Here is a 19,151-nt window from a genome sequence, read left to right as displayed (position 1 = left end):
ACGATGCTAACCAACCTGACTGCCATACTCTCCCTCTGGTCCACACAATGTCTTTGACGGCAGCACTAATGGCACGCAATTAGCCTCTAAAATCAGCATTTTGCAGGGGAATTGTTCTAGCTGGAAATTCAAACCATGGAGGCCAAAATGAAGGAAAATCAGAGATGACACAGACAATTTATGAACATGAATACTTAATCTCTATTCCACTACAACCCTTGATTGTAGAATAATTTTTAATGAACTGGATAGAGAGAAAATTCATTTCATTAACCTTTCATATAAATGTGTTATTATTGAACCAAACAGTCCACTGTACTTGCAACCCAGTTCAATGTTAATTAGATCATGAGTATAAGGCTTTAAATCATGGAAACAAAAGAAGCCACCAGCAAGCCAGGCCTATCTGTTTGTGTCTACAATAGAATTTGCTACTTCTTTTATCTCCAATTATTTTCAAAGTGAGTTTTCTCTTGCTTATATTTGTGAATACCTCATATTTAAATTTTTTTAAGAACCTGGAGAATCAGCAAAGAACATGTGGCGAACGTTTTTCCCGCTTAGCTGAGAGTAATCGCTCGTACCTCTCCAGAACACTACACTTTCATTTTTCACTTTTTTTTTAATTGACCTGTCTTATTCTATGTCAAAAGAACATGTGAGAAATTAGGGATTGCTTTAGAAAACACCATCATGCTTTCTGGAACCCGGCATCAACAGACCAAAGTCCTAAACACAATGTTCTGACTGAACCTTAAGTTGTGGGTGTTTTTCTCTTGCTCTTGACCTCAGTTTGCCCAAAATCAACAGTTGAAGGAAAGCTGCTCTAACTTCTAACTGTCCCATCGCATCAACTATCCCTTCTCCTGAAATTAATTTTAGATTAATAATATCAAATGTGTTATTAACCAAAGAGTGTGAAGAAAAATATATAGCTTGATAAGCAGTTAAAAAAAGATGAAATGGGAAACCAAGAGTTAAATGAGCAGATGCCACTCCCGCCACTGAGCCAGCTTATAAAACGTGCAAAGCTCATCCGGAGATTCTCTTCCAAGCTTCAAAACCACAATCTGTCATCATTGCTGGGGCATGAGGGGTAGGAAAGGTAATTCCCAAGGGTGGAGTGAGCGATGCTGGGGATGCTGGAGCATGCTCTGACACATGTTAAAACTCCAAGGAGTACACACATGCGTGTGTGCACGTGCACACGCACATACACACATACACACTCACTCTCACACTCACACTCTGGATGGAAAGCACTGGAGCCAGGTAGCAGTGCAAGTTTCATTATGATGAAAAGAATAAAGAAACTGGACATAAGCCCTGTATAAAATAGAGGTTAAAAAGCCATGATAGAATAAAAAGAGACATTAAATAATGAATGTTATATTCTTATTAATGTGTAGGATTCAAAGACCAGAAGTTATAAGATTATTAAGGATTAAGAGTGAATCAAAGGGGCTGGAGAGATGGCTCAACAGCACTGACTACTCTTCCAGAGGACCCAGGCTCAATTCCCAGCATGATGGGGAACCTCCTTTAGCCAATGGCCTTTGAGAGGCTGGATCAAGTTGGGCATGGCTTTGGGTACCAAAAGGCCACAGGACCACCAGTTCACGCTCTCGTGCCCCACCCACCACACCTGGATGTTGCATTCTGTTCCTGCTTTCTCATTCTAATCTGTGAGGTTTTTTTTTAATCTAAAAAAAAACTTTATTATACATATTAGGAGCTAGTGTAGAATTCCTTCATTTACATTCCTCCCCATCACCACCACCAATTTGACACGTTTCTGCCGTCTAACATTGGGCCAAGTCCATGCTTACCAGGACCTCCCCTTCTCTCCCTCACCCCCGTGCTCTTGAGCACAGGTTTTTCGCCCGCCCATGGCCCACCTGCCGCTGCCTAAGACCCTGACTTTCCCTGTCACAGTCCAACATTGAGGGAAGCTTTGGGTGTCCTTCTTATTCTGGCCACGAGCTCTCTCCATGTATGGGATCGCTTTAATTGTCCCTAATAACTGCTCTTAATTTGTTAAAGCATATTTATTAGTATCTAAGTAGACAACAGCACACCTTCTTACAATGTTCTGGCCAGAACTTAAAAAAAAAAAAAAAAAAAACCCTATTGACTACAGAGAGCATTTGCAATTATACCAAACAGTAATCTTGGAACTTAAGCACCATTTTAGTTTTACAGGATCCCATAAAAAGAACATCGCCCCCATGATGGCTGGAAGTAACTTTATAAGACGATGTCCCCTCTCCCAACAAAGTCTGTCTGCAGGGTTAGGGACATCAGTTAGGGTTTGATTATAACTGGTAAAGGGTTGGGGTGGAAAGTATGTACACTCAGGGATCTCTTTTTTTAAAAAGGGAAATCGAATGAGATAATAGGTAGATAGTGTGAGCTTACTCACATTAATAATAACAGTGAGTAATAGAGTCAATATTTGTGAGCTATTATTTATAGACAATTTATATTGGCATAGATTCTTATGTATTGATACAAATTCAAATTATATTTATTATATTGAATATCCTATTTCTGTTTACAATATTTGTACACCTATGCAAAGTTATTTTGTCAGATTGTATGCATCCATGTTTCTACCTCTGTTTAAGACATTTTGTATACTGACATAAGTTGAGGACATATTTACCATACTGCACTATACATTTCTACCTCTGATCAAAATACTTATACACTGATTACCTTTCGAGGTCACTGTCCTCATTGGTTGCACAGGTGTTTAAAGATTGTTTAATATTCTAATATGAAGTCTTAGTCTTTAAGTTTACAGGTATTACAGGTCAATCGTCATCCATGTTTGTCACACTTATTATTATTATTAAAACACTTAACATATGTTTCTTGCTTAATATTATTTAAGCTGGTTGTAATTCTAATTTTTATACTTAATGTTTGTTCTTATTGTATATAGTTTTGTATTGAGTTTGAAACTCTCTTATTTAGACAAAAGGGGGAGGTGATGGGGAACCTCCTTCAGCCAACAGCCTTTGAGACGCTGGATCAGACTGGGTATGGCTGTGGCTACCAAAAGACCCACGGGACTGGCCACTCATCCTCTCGCCCCCTACTCGCCACACCTGGATGTTGCATTCCGTTCCTGTTTCCTCGTTGTGATCTGTGAGTTCTCTTTTTAATTAATTAATTAAGAAATTTTAAAAACCTTATTCTACCATATTAGGAGCTAGCATGGGATTCCTTTATTTGTGCCCCCCCCATCTGACACGTTCGGCTTCACCAGCACCCCCATGGCAGCTCACAACTGTCTGTAACTCCAGTTCCAGGGGATCTGGTGCCAATGAACATAAAATAAAGTCAAATAAATAAATAATACACTATTTTTTAAAAAATAATGAATTAAAAAGTAAGGTCTGTCTCAATGGTTAAGCACTTGTCATACAAACCAGAGACAGAGTGCAGATCCTAACAGCCCATCCGAATGCCAGGTGAAGCAGGTAGTCTTCCTGTAATCCAAACCTCAGATGATAGCTACTGGATCCCCAGAGCAAGCTGGCTAGTGAGATTAGCTGCATGAACGAACTCTGAGTTTGACTGAGAGACACAGCCTCAAAGAGTAAGGCTGGAGGGAGATGGCCAGCATCCACCTTGGGCCTCCAAATGTACCTGCATACACATGTGTGCCTAAACATAACAACACACATATACACATGAAAAGAAGAAAAAAAGGAGGTATAGAACTGTGTACAGTTAATCCTGCTATTCACAGATTGTGCTTATAAATTTAAGTAATTACTGAACAGTGGTAGGATATTTTACTCTTTTGGTGTTTTGAGGGGCCCACCACCCAGCTCCCAAAAGAATCACACGCAGAGGCTTATTCTAGTTATTAATGCCCAGCCTTAGTTTGGCTTAGTTGTTTCTTGCCAGCTTTTCTTAAATTATCCTGACTACCATATGCCTCTAGGCTTTTATCTTTCTGTGTTTGTGTATATATTACTTTTCTTCTTGCTCCATAGCTGGCTGGGTGGCTGGGTGGCTGCCCTTGGTGTCCTCCTCTCCTTGTTATTTCAATGCTCCTTGCTCTTGGTCCTCCTTCTATTTATTCTCTCTGCCTGCCAGCCCCATCTATCCCTCTATCCTGCCTCGCTATTGGCCGTTCAGCTCTTTATTAGACCATCGGGTGTTGTAGACAGGCAAAGAATCACAGCTGCACAGAGTTAAAGGAACGCAGCATTACAAGTCTCGTGTATCGTAGTGGAAAGAGACCTGTGTAAACTGCGTGTTAATGACAGAGCTTTCTGGGAGCAACTTAAGAACAAGTGCAGGTGTGAATTCAGATGGGTTTTCTCCAGCTTGCAGGAAACAATTCTCCTAAGAATGCCTCCTGAAGTCAGTTGTTTTCGAGGGTCTGTGTGTCTCCAGTGGCTGGTTGTGGTTTGTTTGGGTAGCCAGTTCACAGTGGCTCCTCCCTGAGTCACTGTGAAGGAGAAGGAGTGGAACCTATTTTATTAGGTTCTTTGTTAAGCACTCTCACATAAGCAATCTTACTGAGTTTTAAAAATCCTGTACGACAGATTGTTCTGCCTTCCTTTAAAGGTAAAAGGATCCGGGAACTAGGACTGACAAAGGTGACAAGCTGTCAGTAAACAAAACAAAGGTGAGCCTAGAGCCACTTGTCTGAGGCCACAGCAGCAGCTCCAGAGAAGGACTCTATTCCATGACCACAAGACCCTGTAGCGCAGAGCTGAGACCTGCGCAGCCTGTACATCCAATTACTGATGAACTAGGTGGCAGAGATGAGACGCTCCAAGGTAGTGCTCAGCCGAAAAGCAGTGTGAGGTCTCACTTGTGAACTCCGGCTCAGCCTCCCCTGGATGTGTGTGCAACACTTTCATGTTCACTGCCTAAACACTGCCTTTCACACTCTCAGTTCTCTGTCCCTTTCCTTTAACATCAAAACCCAGAGGGAGAAAATCCACATTTACATCTTTTCTGTGGCTGGCCAAGCTCCCTAACCAGAACAGATATGAATTTAACCACAGCGCTTTGCCCATAAAGCCCTGAGCTTGAAAACAATTCACGGCCCTTGGAAAGAAACCACCCACACTGATGTCAACAAGGCAGATTCTGACTGGTCCTGAGGAAACGCAAATGACACTCAGCTGCACCAACTTTGGAAACTTTCATTTTGCTTTTTAATATTCCCCAACATTTCCCCTTTTTATTTCTAAACAAAAATAAAAAGTTTTAACTTTAACATAGTAAGACTTACACAAGAAGAACAAATTATCAAGTAAAGATAGAATTCACAGTGTACTGAATTCCAATTCATTTGTGTCTGGTAAACTTAAAGAAAATACTCCATCTTCTATACTACCTTAGCAAATCCAAAAATTTTATACCTAACTTACTTGCTATCATAGCTAAGAAAAACTGCAACTATATCCAGTCTTCAACTCCATCAAAGGCACCAGAAGGATATAATATTATCTAAATAAACAAAAAGTGCATTGCAAATGACTTCTAAAAACTTTAGACGTCTGACTGCCTGGACAGTCACTCACAGTTCCTTTGCAATGTTGGAGCACCTATCTTCAGACCACAGGCCCATAATATCTGACAGACTTTTCCATGAAGCAGGAAATTTGAAAGGCTTCCCACCCATACTAGCAGTTTATCAGTCACTTTCTTCTGTGGCCTGCAGAATGTCTGGCAGTTTCTTCTGTGAAGCATGAGCCCTGAAGAACCATCCCAGCCTTTTCAGTCTGACAAAGTTCAATGATTCCTGACGGGGTCCTGCATGTTCAGTTTATAAGTATACTGTCAAGCAATCAATTCTTGCCCAAATTGCTAATTTTGCCACAATGACAGCAAACTCCATAAGGAGTTTCTTCAATACCCATCATAATGACATCTTGAAATCTGCAGGCAAATGGATGGATCTACAAAACATCATATTGAGTGAGGTAACCCAGACCCAGAAAGACAAACATCATCATATGTACTCACTTATAAGTGGATTTTAGACATAAAGGAAAAAAAAACAGCCTACAATTCACAAACCCAGAGAACCTAGACAACAAAGAGAAAGTATACTTTTGAAACAAATGACGAAACTCATTTCAAGCTGTTTGGGATGGATACAGGTTGACACTTGCAAATGAGTCTTCTGCAGACAGGAAGCTGATTCGCCAGCATCAGTTCAAACGCTCCGAGAGATGAATATTCAGGGCTCACACATCAATGTTTAATGTAATAGAATCCCAGATGCTTAAAAAGTAGGTTCCACTTCATAATCTGTCATACTCTCCACATCCTTTCAGGACACATTAATTTTAAAAAGGTCTTCAAACTTAGCTCCGAACAGACATGTTTAAGCATGGCAAGTTCAAAGCTGATGCACAAGGCCTCCAGTTAAACTGACAGCTCACGAAGGAAGGAGTCCTTCATTATCAGGCTGTGGCCATAATTAAATACAAATACAAAAGTGGTACAGTGTGCGTTCAGAATATCTCGCTTTAAAGTCCTTAGGGGGAAAAATAGTCAAATCACTTTCTGAAGCTCTCTGAAGAGTATGTTTAATATTCCAATATATTAAAATAAATACAGATAGTAGTCGGAGTGATCATTCCCAGCACAATCCAGATTATGACTAATGGAAAACGTTAAATGACCATATACCATGTGACACTGGCAGGTGAGTACCCTCTGGAAGCCTGAGTCAGTAATTTCAGTGCCTGCACCGGTGAAGCAGAAGACCCAGACAACAACAATCTTCACACCCTACAGCACGCTGGCGCACAGCAATGAAAAAGAAAAACTTGTTTTTAAAACTTACTTTACATTCACATTTAAATGCCTAATTAATCCTCATAATTAAATGTAACCATTTTCTTTGCAAGACCTTTTTTATTTCCATAAACTCCAGAAGTTAATGGAAACCATTGTGTCATTATGGCTGGGATAATAAATGCCTATTGATCAATATGCTCTGAACCTTAACAGGCAGTCAACTAATCCAGTTGGAAATAAGACCAATAGTTCTAATGGCCTCTAATTTCACCACAAGAATCCACCCTTATGAACTATGGATGGCTTGCATGAGCTCTTCCTACAGCAGAGAACAGCAATTTAAATGTAAAAACACACACATTTGAATTCAAATGCTACCCTGATTGCATTTGCTAAGGAGACCACAGATCAGAAAAGGTCCTTCTCTGAGAAATATTTAAGTGCAATAGGCAGAGCCAACGCAAACAGAAATAAAATGATTTTACAAGAGACAATTTAGTCTACTTGAAAATCATTTACAATTTCTTTTGCTTATTTTAAGCAATCTGAATATTTTTAAACCGCATAAAACAAATAACTGTAAATATACTTTGTAATAAAAGCGAAAGGGGAGTCTGGGATTCTTGCAGGTCCTGCTGTTCTCTCTGGGGAGGGAGAGCTTCTCATCGCAAGCTAGACAGAACTAGTCCATATATCACCAGCACCCTCTGTACTAGAAAGGCACGAGGCAGGAGAACATCCACTGACCAACTCCTCTTTCTGGCTGTCGCCCATCACAGCATTCTCAGTGCTGGGGTAAAGACGCCCCTTGGCCCTGCCATGTCAGGGAGTGACTTCTCTATGGAGAGGAACTGTTAGGCTCATGGCTCTGCTATGTCCCTAACACATCTCCTTGAGCAGTTCTAGCCCAATTCCCAACGACGTCTATCACACTGCACTTGGATTCCTCCTTCCAAACCTGGCGCTTATCCACTCTTTGCTTTGTTAACCATGGGACACTAGTTAAGTCAAAATTCTCTGGCACAATTTTGTAACAAATCTAAGCTTTTGACAAATCTAAGGGGATCACTGCACTTGCTAACCTCAGTTATGTATAATCACATTTCCGGCAGAATGCTAGGCCTAACCCCCTGCTGGCACTGGACAAGGGGTAAGAAAACCTTGAGCTGTCCCTGACCTGAACCCCAGTTCCATCATCTCTAAAGCGGGTGAGTCAGGTGACCCCTGAAGGGTCTGTACAGCGACAGCGTTGTGAGGACCTGTTGTGTAAAATACAATCTTCTTTGCCTTTATTATTCACACAGTGAGCAACTGCTGAACCTCACACTCTCCCCAATGACTACACTACCACTGCGAACAGATCGCTCCTCAGCATCAGCTTTTTCCTGTTTTTCAAACATCGGACTCCGAGAGAAGCAAACCTAGCACAAAGTACTGAACAGGAGATCTGCCACACACACCCCCAATATTGAACAGGAGAGCTGCCGTCACCATCTCCCCTCACCTCAAATATTGAACAGGAGACCTTCCCTTTAATGAAAGCATAGGAAAGGGTGTGAGCCACTCTTCCCACGTGCTAATGAAGCACCTACTGCCAAATGGAACTCTTCTTTAACTCGGCACGCACCATTTTCTGGTGATGTAAAATGACAAAGTACTAATTGGAAGGCATCTGATCTGAGTCACAATTCTCTTTAATTGGGAGTTACTACAGTAATTATTAACAAGTCATATTATCATTAAACTACAGAAAATGTCAAAATTGATTTATGCATACAGGTGCACCTGACAAGAGGCCTGCAGTTACAGTCCTCTGTAGGGTGTGACCAAAGACAAAAACAAGTCTGTAGAGTTACTGAGCCCTCTGAAAACACCACGTTTATTGCTCTGATACCCTTTGCCAGCATTAATAAGTCCTAGAAGAGAAAATATCTTAAAGTCTCCTGACCTCTTTGAAAACCCTGGAACAACCCAAGGACCTGAGGACACATCTGTTATCAAGGCCAGAAGGATCCAAGTTCAACAGACCAATTACGGTGAGCGGAAGACAACGCAACAACAACTGAGGGCATTTGGAGGCCAGTACATCACAGCAAAAGAGTAAGAAAAACTCAGTTTGCTGTAAAATCATAATCATGTTGACACAAAAACACGGCTCTCACCTCAAAGGAAGACCTTGACCCAGGAACACACACACAATCCCCCATGGTAAGAGTTTCCAGACTTTTCACAGCTGCAGAACAGGTGAGGGACAAAGCTGAAGGCCACTGAGGAGGCTACAGTAAAGGCCCCTCCCGAAGGCTACCTGGTGGGCTATTAGGGGTAATAAGCCTCTGAACCCGCAAGGTTCTGACTCGATCGGGTTCTCATCAGCTGACAACCCTACAAGACATCAGTTCACAATAATGTGCAATGTTTCTTACTTATTTTGACATCTCAGACATCTTGATCATTTTATTACAGGATTTTACACTAACTCAGCTATATGAAAAACAAAATTTAATGTTAAAAACTCTAATGTATGTTGTATTATGAATATGATTTAAAATTTCAATGAAAACTTTGTGCATTCTGGTTTATAAAAGCTAGCGTCATGAGCGCTGCTGCTCCCCAACTGCTGCACACGGCTCTGCCTAGAAAACCAGGTCTGGTGAACAATTAACACACAGCCATAATGGTCGAAGGCGATCGCAAAATTAGTTCATACTCAGGTGTGAGATTCTGAATCGGAAGTGTTTGTGCTAGCATCGTATTTCTCACCTAGAGGACAGAATAAATGAATTCTAAATGTTTTAGAAATTAACTCCATATTATATTTTAAATATGTGTATTATCTAACTAGAGAATATATGCTCACTCTTGGAAATTTAGTAAAAATACAAAACAAAAAGGAAATTAAGTAAATTTACCCCTTAATACCATCACCCAGAAAACACTGAATGCAGTTTTGCTTGCCTCTTGACATAATTTTATAGACACACAATTTTAGAAAATTTAGAATTCCTGAGGCCACTTATATTTAGCCTAAGTCTATTGGAGTAGTCAATTAGTTACAAACATTGCAGATAAATAATGACAAAGTAATATTTACAAATTAGTTGTGATTTCAAGTACATGATGCACAAAAAGGTACACAGCTGGGCAAACATACAGACATAAGTACACAAACCAAATGTAAGTGGTACATGAGCACCAGTCGAGCTTATATTTGGAGTTGACGCCATTTACCATAATTATCCAGGTAGGTGAAGCCAAGAGAACATGCTGGAACTGTCTGTCACTTAGCATAGCTACACCATGAAGACTAGCAGGTTAGAGACACGCAATCCTGAAAGGAGGTTAAAAGTGAGGACACGACTAGAGCCACAAGAGATCACCAACAGCTTTCATCCCGGCAGCAGGGCTTCCACGTCCTCTCTCTGACAGCTTCTAGTTTCCCACAGAGATGCCGAAAAAGGCACACTGTGGGAATGAGGGGTTCAAAACACTGATAACATGCCCTGAAAGACTGGAAGTATCTCCAAGATGTATAGTTCTCTCTCTCTCTCTCTCTCTCTCTCTCTCTCTCTCTCTCTCTCTCTCTCACACACACACACACACACACCATTTAATTTTAAAAGAAAACAAAACAGACTAGAAATTAGAAAGAAAACCCCAGGTCAGAACATTAAATTTATCATTCAAAGCTTCCAGAGCCAGACGACAGCTGTCTGTTTACTCCTCCTCTGCGGTAGAGTTCTCTGGTGAACACGCAGGATGGCACTGAAGGGTCCGAGAACATAAATGTAAAAATGTAGATTCAAAAATAAGAATGTAGAAATAAAGAAATATAAAGTTATAAGTCTAGGAGAATGAGAACAAACTGTCAGCAGCTTTCTCTGCAGCTTCAGGATGAACTATTAACAGTGGGTTATTTCGCTTTACAACCCATAGCTCTACTTACAAGGCCATAGCATCTCTGCAAACTGAGAGCTAGCCTACGGATTGAGCTGAGTCAACTTTTAGGAGATAGATACATGACCTCTGGGTTATGCACTATCCCTGCTCTGTGAAACTGGCAGCATCAAAGGGGAGAACACAGGGCTTCAATAAACACCACCTAAAAGTACCAGGAAGACAACAGATTAAGTGCAAACACTAGTTTAACTGAAAACTCCGTTAATGGAGATTGTAAAGTAAGGCAATCTGTATCTGAGTTTTACCTCAAAATTCCTTTGTTAAGACCTAATGCTTGGTGCCCCTCAGAAACCGGCTTTTTGCCACAAGCCTAACAAATTCCATCTCTGGCTGTGGTCATAGCTAGCTGATAAGCTTTTTGTGCCCCATGGAGAATTTTTATTTTTTCCTGGATTCTTCTTGTTTCTAAAATAAAGTTTGCTTCTGGTTTATTAGACTTTGGTGGTCTGTCCCCATCTTTGCACGACTCAACACTTTGGTGGCCCGTAGGGGGAGCACAAATTTGGTTCTGAGGAGCACCCCAGTCTGTGGTTTTAGGCAAACTTTATTATTCTGTTTTTACCAATTGGTAAGTTTCTGGTTCTGGTTTCTGGTGTCTGGGCAGTCTGCAGGCTCAAGGAAATCTAGCAAATGCACTTCTAATCTCAGAGCTGGGGGAATGAGGGGACACCCCGTTCCTCCACTGGCCACTGGGTTGTGTGGTTATGCGACCTTTGGAACTGATATGGGATCATGTGACCCAGAGCACAGCGATGTCTTGTCGATTCTGTCTCATGCCATGTTGTCTGTTGTCAGTCTTCTTGCTGTGGTTGTGTGTAAACTAATTTTAACTATGGGAAAAGTTTCTTCCAAACCTAAGTCTCCCCTGGACCTTTTCCTTTCTCTTTTCCAGGATTTCAGGGAGGCCGCTGCAGCCGCTGCAGCCCATGTAAAGCCAGAGCTACTCAAGACCTTCTGCTCCCCCATGGAGCTCCGCTTCCCTCCTCCTCCCCACTCTCCCTCCAGTACTCTTTCCCGAGTCCACTTGGCACTCACACTCATTCAGGGAAGCCACGGGTGACTCTTGCTCTCCCCCTCCACACTTTGGGACTTCCTGCTAAGGACGGCACCCCTCGCCTGGTTTATTTCCCCTTTTCAAGCAGTGAGTGATCAGTATAACTGGAAACTTCGAACTCCTTCCTTTACTGAGAAACCCCAAGCACTAACAGATCTCCTAGATACTGTCCTGGTTACACATTCCCCAACCCGGGGGAGATTACTAGCAACCACTCCAGATAATGTTCACCACTGAAGAAAGAGATAGAATTCAGCGGGAATGCCATAAGCAGGTTCCACTAATGATGAGGCAGTCATTAACGAGGCGCTCTCCGAGCACCGGCTAGACAACCCACCGTCTAAGGCTCCTGAGAACCAAAATGGCAGTCAATCTGACTTTCATCAACTGAGCAGCCACAAACATTAAGAGGAAGCTTCAGCAACTCAAAGGACTTAAAGGTAACAATCTGACTGAATTCATTGCTATAGCCACTAAGGTTTACAACAACAGAGAAACACCTGAGGATAAGCAAGTTCGGGCACTGGCAAAAGTCTTACTGGCAGATAAGAGTTGGGGACCTGATGGGCAGAGGGAACACAGATTGTCCCAAATGGCCAATGGGCAATGCCCACAAAGGAAGAAGGGGCAAGAAGTCCTGGACTGGCAGGTCCAGACGATTGAAGCAAACAGGGTTTGAAGCCTCTCCTTGAGCCTTGGGTAACCCTAAAGGTGGAGGGGCAACCTTTTGATTTCCTAGTGGACACTGGTGCTCACTCAGTATTAAAAACTCAATTCGGGACTCTACCAGACAAGCATATGTGGGTTTAAGGGGATACAAGGATGGCCCTGCAACCATGAACCACAGACCATGGGATTGGGAAGAAAGTTAGGCATTCCATCATAGTTATCCCTGAATGCCCTTACCCCCTCCTGGGAAAGCCCAAATTCATTTCACTGGGAAAGGGGTGACGAGCTCCCCAAGGTCCAAACTCTATGCCTTATGCCTGGATCTGAAAGAACACAGGCTCTTCTCACAGACTCTCACTCTAGAGGTATGTCCTCTAACAGCTGAACTCCAGTGCTCCATCCCAGGAGGATGGGCAGAAAAGCCAATGCTCAACAGGGGACTGAGGGTGAGGCCAGTCTCCATAGAACACCCCGCTTCTGCCAGTTAAGAAGCCAGGGACCAAAAAAAAAAAAAAGAAGCCAGGGACCAGTGACTGTCAAACCATGCAAGCTCTTAGGGAGACTAACAAATGGGTTAAAGACATTCATGTTATAATTCCCAACCCCTATAATCTCCTGAGCTCCCCGTCCCTGGAGCTTCAAGTGTACTCAGTTCTAGATCTTAAGGACGCCTTCTTCAGCCTAACTCTCAAAGCCAAGAGTCAGCTGCTTTTTGCCTTCGAATGGCACAGCCAAGACTGGGGCTTCAGTGGTCAGCACACCAGGACTCTCCTGCCACAAGGAGTCAAAAATTTCTCAACTGTCTTTGACGAAGCCCTGCAAGAGACTTAAAGGGTTATCAATCCTTATACCCAGAGGTTCCTCTGAGTCTCAGGTCCTTTCAGATCCTATTCTCCCACTCCCAGGATTTCAGGAATCTAACAGTAGACCTGTGTAGCACTGCTGGCAGCCAGAGAGAGGACCACCCCTCCCCCACAGGTACTGCAGTCCCAGGCGCGAATGCCAAGGAGGAGCCAGGAGGGCAGAGGCAAGCAGAGGCGACTACAAGGCCAGACACCAAGGATGTCCACTGCCAGCCACTTCTCCCTGATGATAATTGGTTTTGCTCACACAAAATGGCACATGCTCCAAAGTGGCACAGTGGGAAACACCAGAGCAGGGCAGCTGCTGGAGCAGACCCACCAGGAAAGTGCAAACGGCCTGCAGCCCCTCCCCTACCTAAAATTCAGCTTAAAAAGAAAGGAAGAAAAGTTTTGTCTGCTTTAAACGCATAAATACGGCCACTAAATGTATAAGTTAATCATGACTGCAGCCCTTACTGACTGCCCAAACTTAAAATTACCCTCTGAATGTTCTGGTTACTGAGTCTGATATAATCGCTTTTCTTTGCCTTCTCAGGAAACAGTCTCAGTTTGGTACAAACTTGTTCTGCTATTACCCAAAGAATGGTTATCTTAATTTCTTTACTAAACTCATCATCTACGATTAAAGTTATATTTTGATACTAAAAGAGCTTCAATTCAAAATCATTATTGACTAAATCTGACAGGAATGTAATATAAAGTCCTAGTCTTATAAAAGCTGCTAACACGTTATAGACTGTTAAAAAATACAAGCTAAGAGTCAACTTATAAATGACAAGCTGTTGGTCATAGTAATGCTAAGTACTGATAGGATTGATTGCAGAGATAAGCCTTACCTAGTCCCTTGTATGCTTAGGGCAGAAAACTTGTGGCACAGATATAGCTAATGGACAGACAGTCCTCAAATGCTCAGAGATTGACAGAAAATGGCATTTAAATGTTTTACTAAAAAGTTTTTTATAATAGAGAGACATGCCAGCTCCAGACAGCTCCTCTACTTCCAAAGAAGACAGATGGGCACAGAAGATATCTACTCAAAACTGGCTCAAAAGTGGCAGCCCTATCCACTTGGAAAACCTGCCTTTCACCTCAACTACTGCCAAGACTCTCTTCAGATGAAAAGGTAGGCTGGTCCTCCCATGAGTCCTTACTCCACAGAAGCCTGTGGGATCTTCTGGGACCTCTGCCAGCCTGAAGAAGGATATTGCCCTATCACCTGCCCTCAACGACCATGAGGATCCTGGGGTAGCTGTCTAGGCAGCCAGCAAGGAAGCCTCTGTCATTTTTTAAATCAATAACTCAGATAAAATTGATTTCTCTCAGAACTCTGATTTGACAACTTAAAAGCAGCAACCAAGGCTTCCGCTGCCTTCTCAGTTCTCTGGAATATTCAGGTCAATATTCAGCCAATACAAAGTTTACACACATTTCACCTTACTACCAGACAGAGAGGGGGGGGAGAAATAAACTCACGAAACAGATTTCAGTATAACTTCTTACCATTCCTTTGTTTAAAGGAACTCTACAGTGACTGCTCTCAGTGGTCAGTGACCCATACCTACCAGTAAAGTAAATAAAAGTTGTTTTACGATGCAAAGCTTGAGATGTGAGGATCTATAAGAGTTTGAGGGTCTAAGAAAGTGTTTTAAGATGTGCAAAAAAGGTGATTTAAGGTATGTAAATAAAAATGTTTCAGAGTACAAAAAATGACTTAAGATGTGTAAATGCAAGTTATTAAGGTCTGAGGATAAGAAGGCTTAAATATTGATAAAAGAAAAAAATGATTTGAGATGTTTAAAAGAATAAAGCATGTTTCAGATTTCTCTCATTATATATTTCTCTGTTGTTATATTTAGGACTCCAAAATTTCATAGTCTTAATGTTAACTGGCAAAATTCTGATAAGCTATTAACCGAGCTCTGGCAGAGAACTACCACGATCATCATAGCCACAAGCTCGAGATTTCAAATCGCTTTGGTTGTTTCCTAACTGTAGACCTCAGAGATGCTTTCATTGTGCAGAAAACATGGGCCACAGCCTTCTGGATAAAGAAATGTTCATGTTTTCAACCAGATTCATTTCTGGCACGAGTCTACTGCATTTCTGCAATGTAAATATCAGCACAGATTATACACAGGGGAATGCTAATATGTCTAAAACTTATATCTTTTTATAACCCTAAAAATTCATGTAAGCTTCGGAGAACCAAAAAAGTCCTGAGACTTAAATCTACTTCTCACAGATCAAAAGGACTCCAGAAAAGTACAACCTAAAGTTCCCTACCTGTCTGTTCCTAAGGATGTTTCTCTCCCTCTCCTGTCTTGAGACGTTGCCCCTTCCCTGAAAGTTTCAATTGTAATTTTTCCTTTAAATTCTTAAATTTAATTCTTCTCTCTGATCTATATCTGTCCTAGCAGGGTTCCATTTGGCTGACAGACACATCCAGGCATCAGCTGCTGAACACAGCCCATGAGCTCAGCAATTGCTAAAAGCTGACATGGACCGATCCAGCTGACAAGAACGCAGCTTCTCTCCAACTGGGTCAAATCAGATCCTCTTGCACACTGCCCACTATTCCCTCTTTACCTTTGACTGGCCTTCCAGCTTCCTGGGCCCTGAACATCTGCACACTGCCCACTATTCCCCCTTACCTTTGACTGGCCTTCCAGCTTCCTGGGCCCTGAACATCTACACCCCTTTTCAGCTTGAAGCAGTTACAGAAAAGAATACATCGTCCCTGTCCCCAAACTAGGCTGAAGAAAGGCCAAGTCAGAGACTTTAATCAAAAACAAATCAAAGATTTGATTCAAGTTACAAATCCAAGGAGGGAATGAAGGGTCCAAGAATAAAAATATAAAAATGTAGATTCCAAAAATAAGAATGTAGAAATAAAGAAATATAAAGTCTAGGAGAATGAGAACAAACTGTCAGCAGCTTTCTCTGCAGCTTCAGGATGACCTATTAACAGTGGGTTATTTCGCTTTACAACCCATAGCTCTACTTACAAGGCCATAGCATCTCTGCACACTGAGAGCTAGCCTACAGGTATGAGCTGAGTCAACTTTTAGGAGATAGATACATGACCTCTGGGTTATGCACTATCCCTGCTCTGTGAAACTGGCAGCATCAAAGGGGAGAGCACAGGGCTTCAGTAAACACCACCTAAAAGTACCAGGAAGACAACAGATTAAGTCCAAACACTAGTTTAACTGAAAACTCTGTTAATGGAGATTGTAAAGTAAGGCAATCTGTATCTGAGTTTTACCTCAAAATTCCTTTGTTTAGATCTAATGCTTGGTGCCCCTACTATAAAAAGGTGGGTTCAGAAACCGGCTTTTTGCCACAAGCCTAACAAAATCCATCTCTGGCTATGATCTCAACTAGCTGATAAGCTTTTTGTGCCCCATGGAGATTTTTTTTTCCCCTGAATTCTTGTTTCTAAAATAAAGTTTGCTTCTCGTTTATTAGACTTTGGTGGTCTGTCCCAATCTTTGCATGACCCCCCCCCTGACCCAACAGGCACAGGAGCATGCACAAGCATCTATGACCATGTACATAAGCCTGTTGTTTTTATACCAACATTTCCACTGAGTTACATGTCACACATGTCAGAGACAGGCGCTCTTCAGCTTTCCAAGGTAGGTATAAAAGTAGCTTCTATTTATTTTACTAATAATTTAATTCATAAAATATTAATGTAATATTTTAGTATTTTAAATTTCTGTGAGAGTTTAGAGAAAGGATAAGAAGAGGAATGTTTGTTTCAACATTAAATGCATGCTACTGTTTACGTATAAAGATAACCACTTAGGTATGCATTTACTGTATCCTTTAGCAATACCATAGATTCCAATAGCAACAAATGTCACTTACCATTTTAAAGCACCCTCACTACTCATCACTGGCATCTGGTTATGCCTGTGATAGTCCATGGTCACTGTACATGTACCAATCCTTTGATCAAGATCTAGCAATGACATCTAGAGTGACATCTCCCAGCATGATGCAGAAATCAGGCCATATTCAAGCTGAGTCTTGAAGAAGAGCCATGGCCACACCAGCAGTGAAGATGCACAGATGCCTGATTCAAAGAATCTCATTTCAAGATTTTTTTAAAATATGTTTGAAAAGTATGAAATGGAAAAACAAAAAGATTCCACAAAAACCTTTTAGCTGATACTGAACGGTGATATCCAAGAACTTGCAAGCATCAATTGTAGGAAAGCTTTGGCATGCTTGGAAATATGCCTGAAAATAGCCGCTTGGCCTTCTGATTGTTTGAAGTAAAAACTATTCTGACAGTCATTAACCACTCCATTCACTCCCCGATACCAACTATTTGATAATCATAGAAGTTCTTTTTTAAATTCTTTCATTTACTTTTTCCACATGAGTGTTTTGCTACATGTTTTCACGTACATGCCTAGTGCTACAGAGGCTACAAGAGGGCATCAGATCTCCTGGGACTGGAGTGACAGACAGGTGGGAATCACCAGGCAGCTGCTGGGTGTTACTCTGGATCCTCTGGAAGGGCAGCTAGTGCTCCAACCACTGAGCCATCTCTCCAAATCCTGCCCTAATTCTACAGCATATATCAAGGTAGAGCCCACCACAGGAACAGGGACGTTTCCCAGGGGAAGATGGACCTCCCTGGCCACGCTTCTCTCACCCCCAGTGCTGCTGCCCAGACTGTGTGCTCCTAAGAAACCAGAGAGCATGCCAATCTTTTATAAACTAGGGGAGGAAAGGGAATGATAAATGGCAGACTAACATGAGGACACCTTCACGAAGCAGCCTAAACGCGTGTGAATTTCTTTATTCACTGGAACTCCCTCCTGGTACTGTCTCATGTTTTTGTTTTATTATTTTCGCTGCTGTCTTCATCCTCTTTACTTGTTTTCTAATTCCCATCCCCTACCCTGGAAAGTGGTGTTTTTGCCGAAGCTGGTCTCCAACAGGGTGGTGCTTAGGAGATTGAGCCACCTACCTATAGCTCCTTCCCCACTCCTGAAACAAGGACGTGTGTGAACTCTTTTCTGACGTGAAAGGCCTTATTCCCCTGCATCCTGTCACCTTCATGACTGAATTTTATTCAGTGTGGTTTAGTCATAATACCTTTCTGCATCAAAATAAATAACTTTAACCAGCTGGTCTTAATATCACGGGAACTGAAATTAAAAAGAAAAACCCACAAAAGCCACAAATATTTGGGATCACAAAGGAAAAATGTCATGCTACAGCCAATAAAGTTCTAGTTAACAGAACTTTCAAAGGTAGATCCCAAAATAAAACTCACAGGAAGGAAGGAAAACCACTGTTGCCAACATGCTAATGCTAGCCCCTGAACTCCCTTTCCAGCATGTGAGACTAGCCAACATTTTAGCCAGGTCTTTCTCGTTCCCAAGCCACCCTTTCTCAGTCCCTATCCTTGGGAGCAAAGGAAGCTAGTGGCCAAGCTGCCTGGAATGACCTTTTATGGACCTGTTGTGCCTAAGGCAAAGCAGCTTTGAGAGTTTGGCAAAGAAACTCATTTTCAGTTGTTTTTATTTTTAGGAGGAAACATCATCACTAAAACATGAATGTTCTGGTTACAAAAACAAGAAAGGCTCCTTACAAAGTGCAGAGTTGTCTGTCTTCAAAGCCTTTCACCAAAAACCAAAACCCTTTAGAAAGGAAGGCCCTACTGGTTTTGTCAAAGCAATAAAGAATCATAAAACTACTGGGCTTTAAATTTTGAGCGGTTACATAGTCCATCCTCTTCATTTCAAACAAAATCATATTAAAATATTTAAAACAAATAGGAATTCATCTTTCTTTAGAAA

The 19,151-nt window shown here is 41.7% G+C and overlaps 1 protein-coding gene and 1 long non-coding RNA gene across 5 annotated transcripts in view; one reads left to right on the top strand and one right to left on the bottom strand.

Annotated features, from left to right (window-relative positions):
- The window catches only part of Ttc28 (tetratricopeptide repeat domain 28), a 460,167-nt gene that overhangs the window by 227,070 nt on the left and 213,946 nt on the right, over positions 1–19,151 (bottom strand). The window lies entirely within an intron of this gene.
- On the top strand, positions 12,049–16,683 carry LOC126488533 (uncharacterized). Of its 2 annotated transcripts, none has more exons than XR_007588733.1 (3): positions 12,049–12,237; positions 14,296–14,452; positions 15,747–16,683. It is a non-coding gene; the product is annotated as an uncharacterized lncRNA (long non-coding RNA). The 2 variants fall into 2 exon arrangements; XR_007588732.1 differs by having other exon boundaries at positions 15,744–16,683.

This window comes from Alexandromys fortis, unplaced genomic scaffold, assembly GCF_014885135.2.
Source record: "Alexandromys fortis isolate MF-2015 unplaced genomic scaffold, M_Fortis_MF-2015_v1.1 scaffold_193, whole genome shotgun sequence".
In the NCBI taxonomy this organism is placed as follows: domain Eukaryota; kingdom Metazoa; phylum Chordata; class Mammalia; order Rodentia; family Cricetidae; genus Alexandromys; species Alexandromys fortis.
The sequence above is the reverse complement of the archived record's forward strand: the minus strand, read 5'-3'. Positions and strand labels throughout refer to the sequence as shown.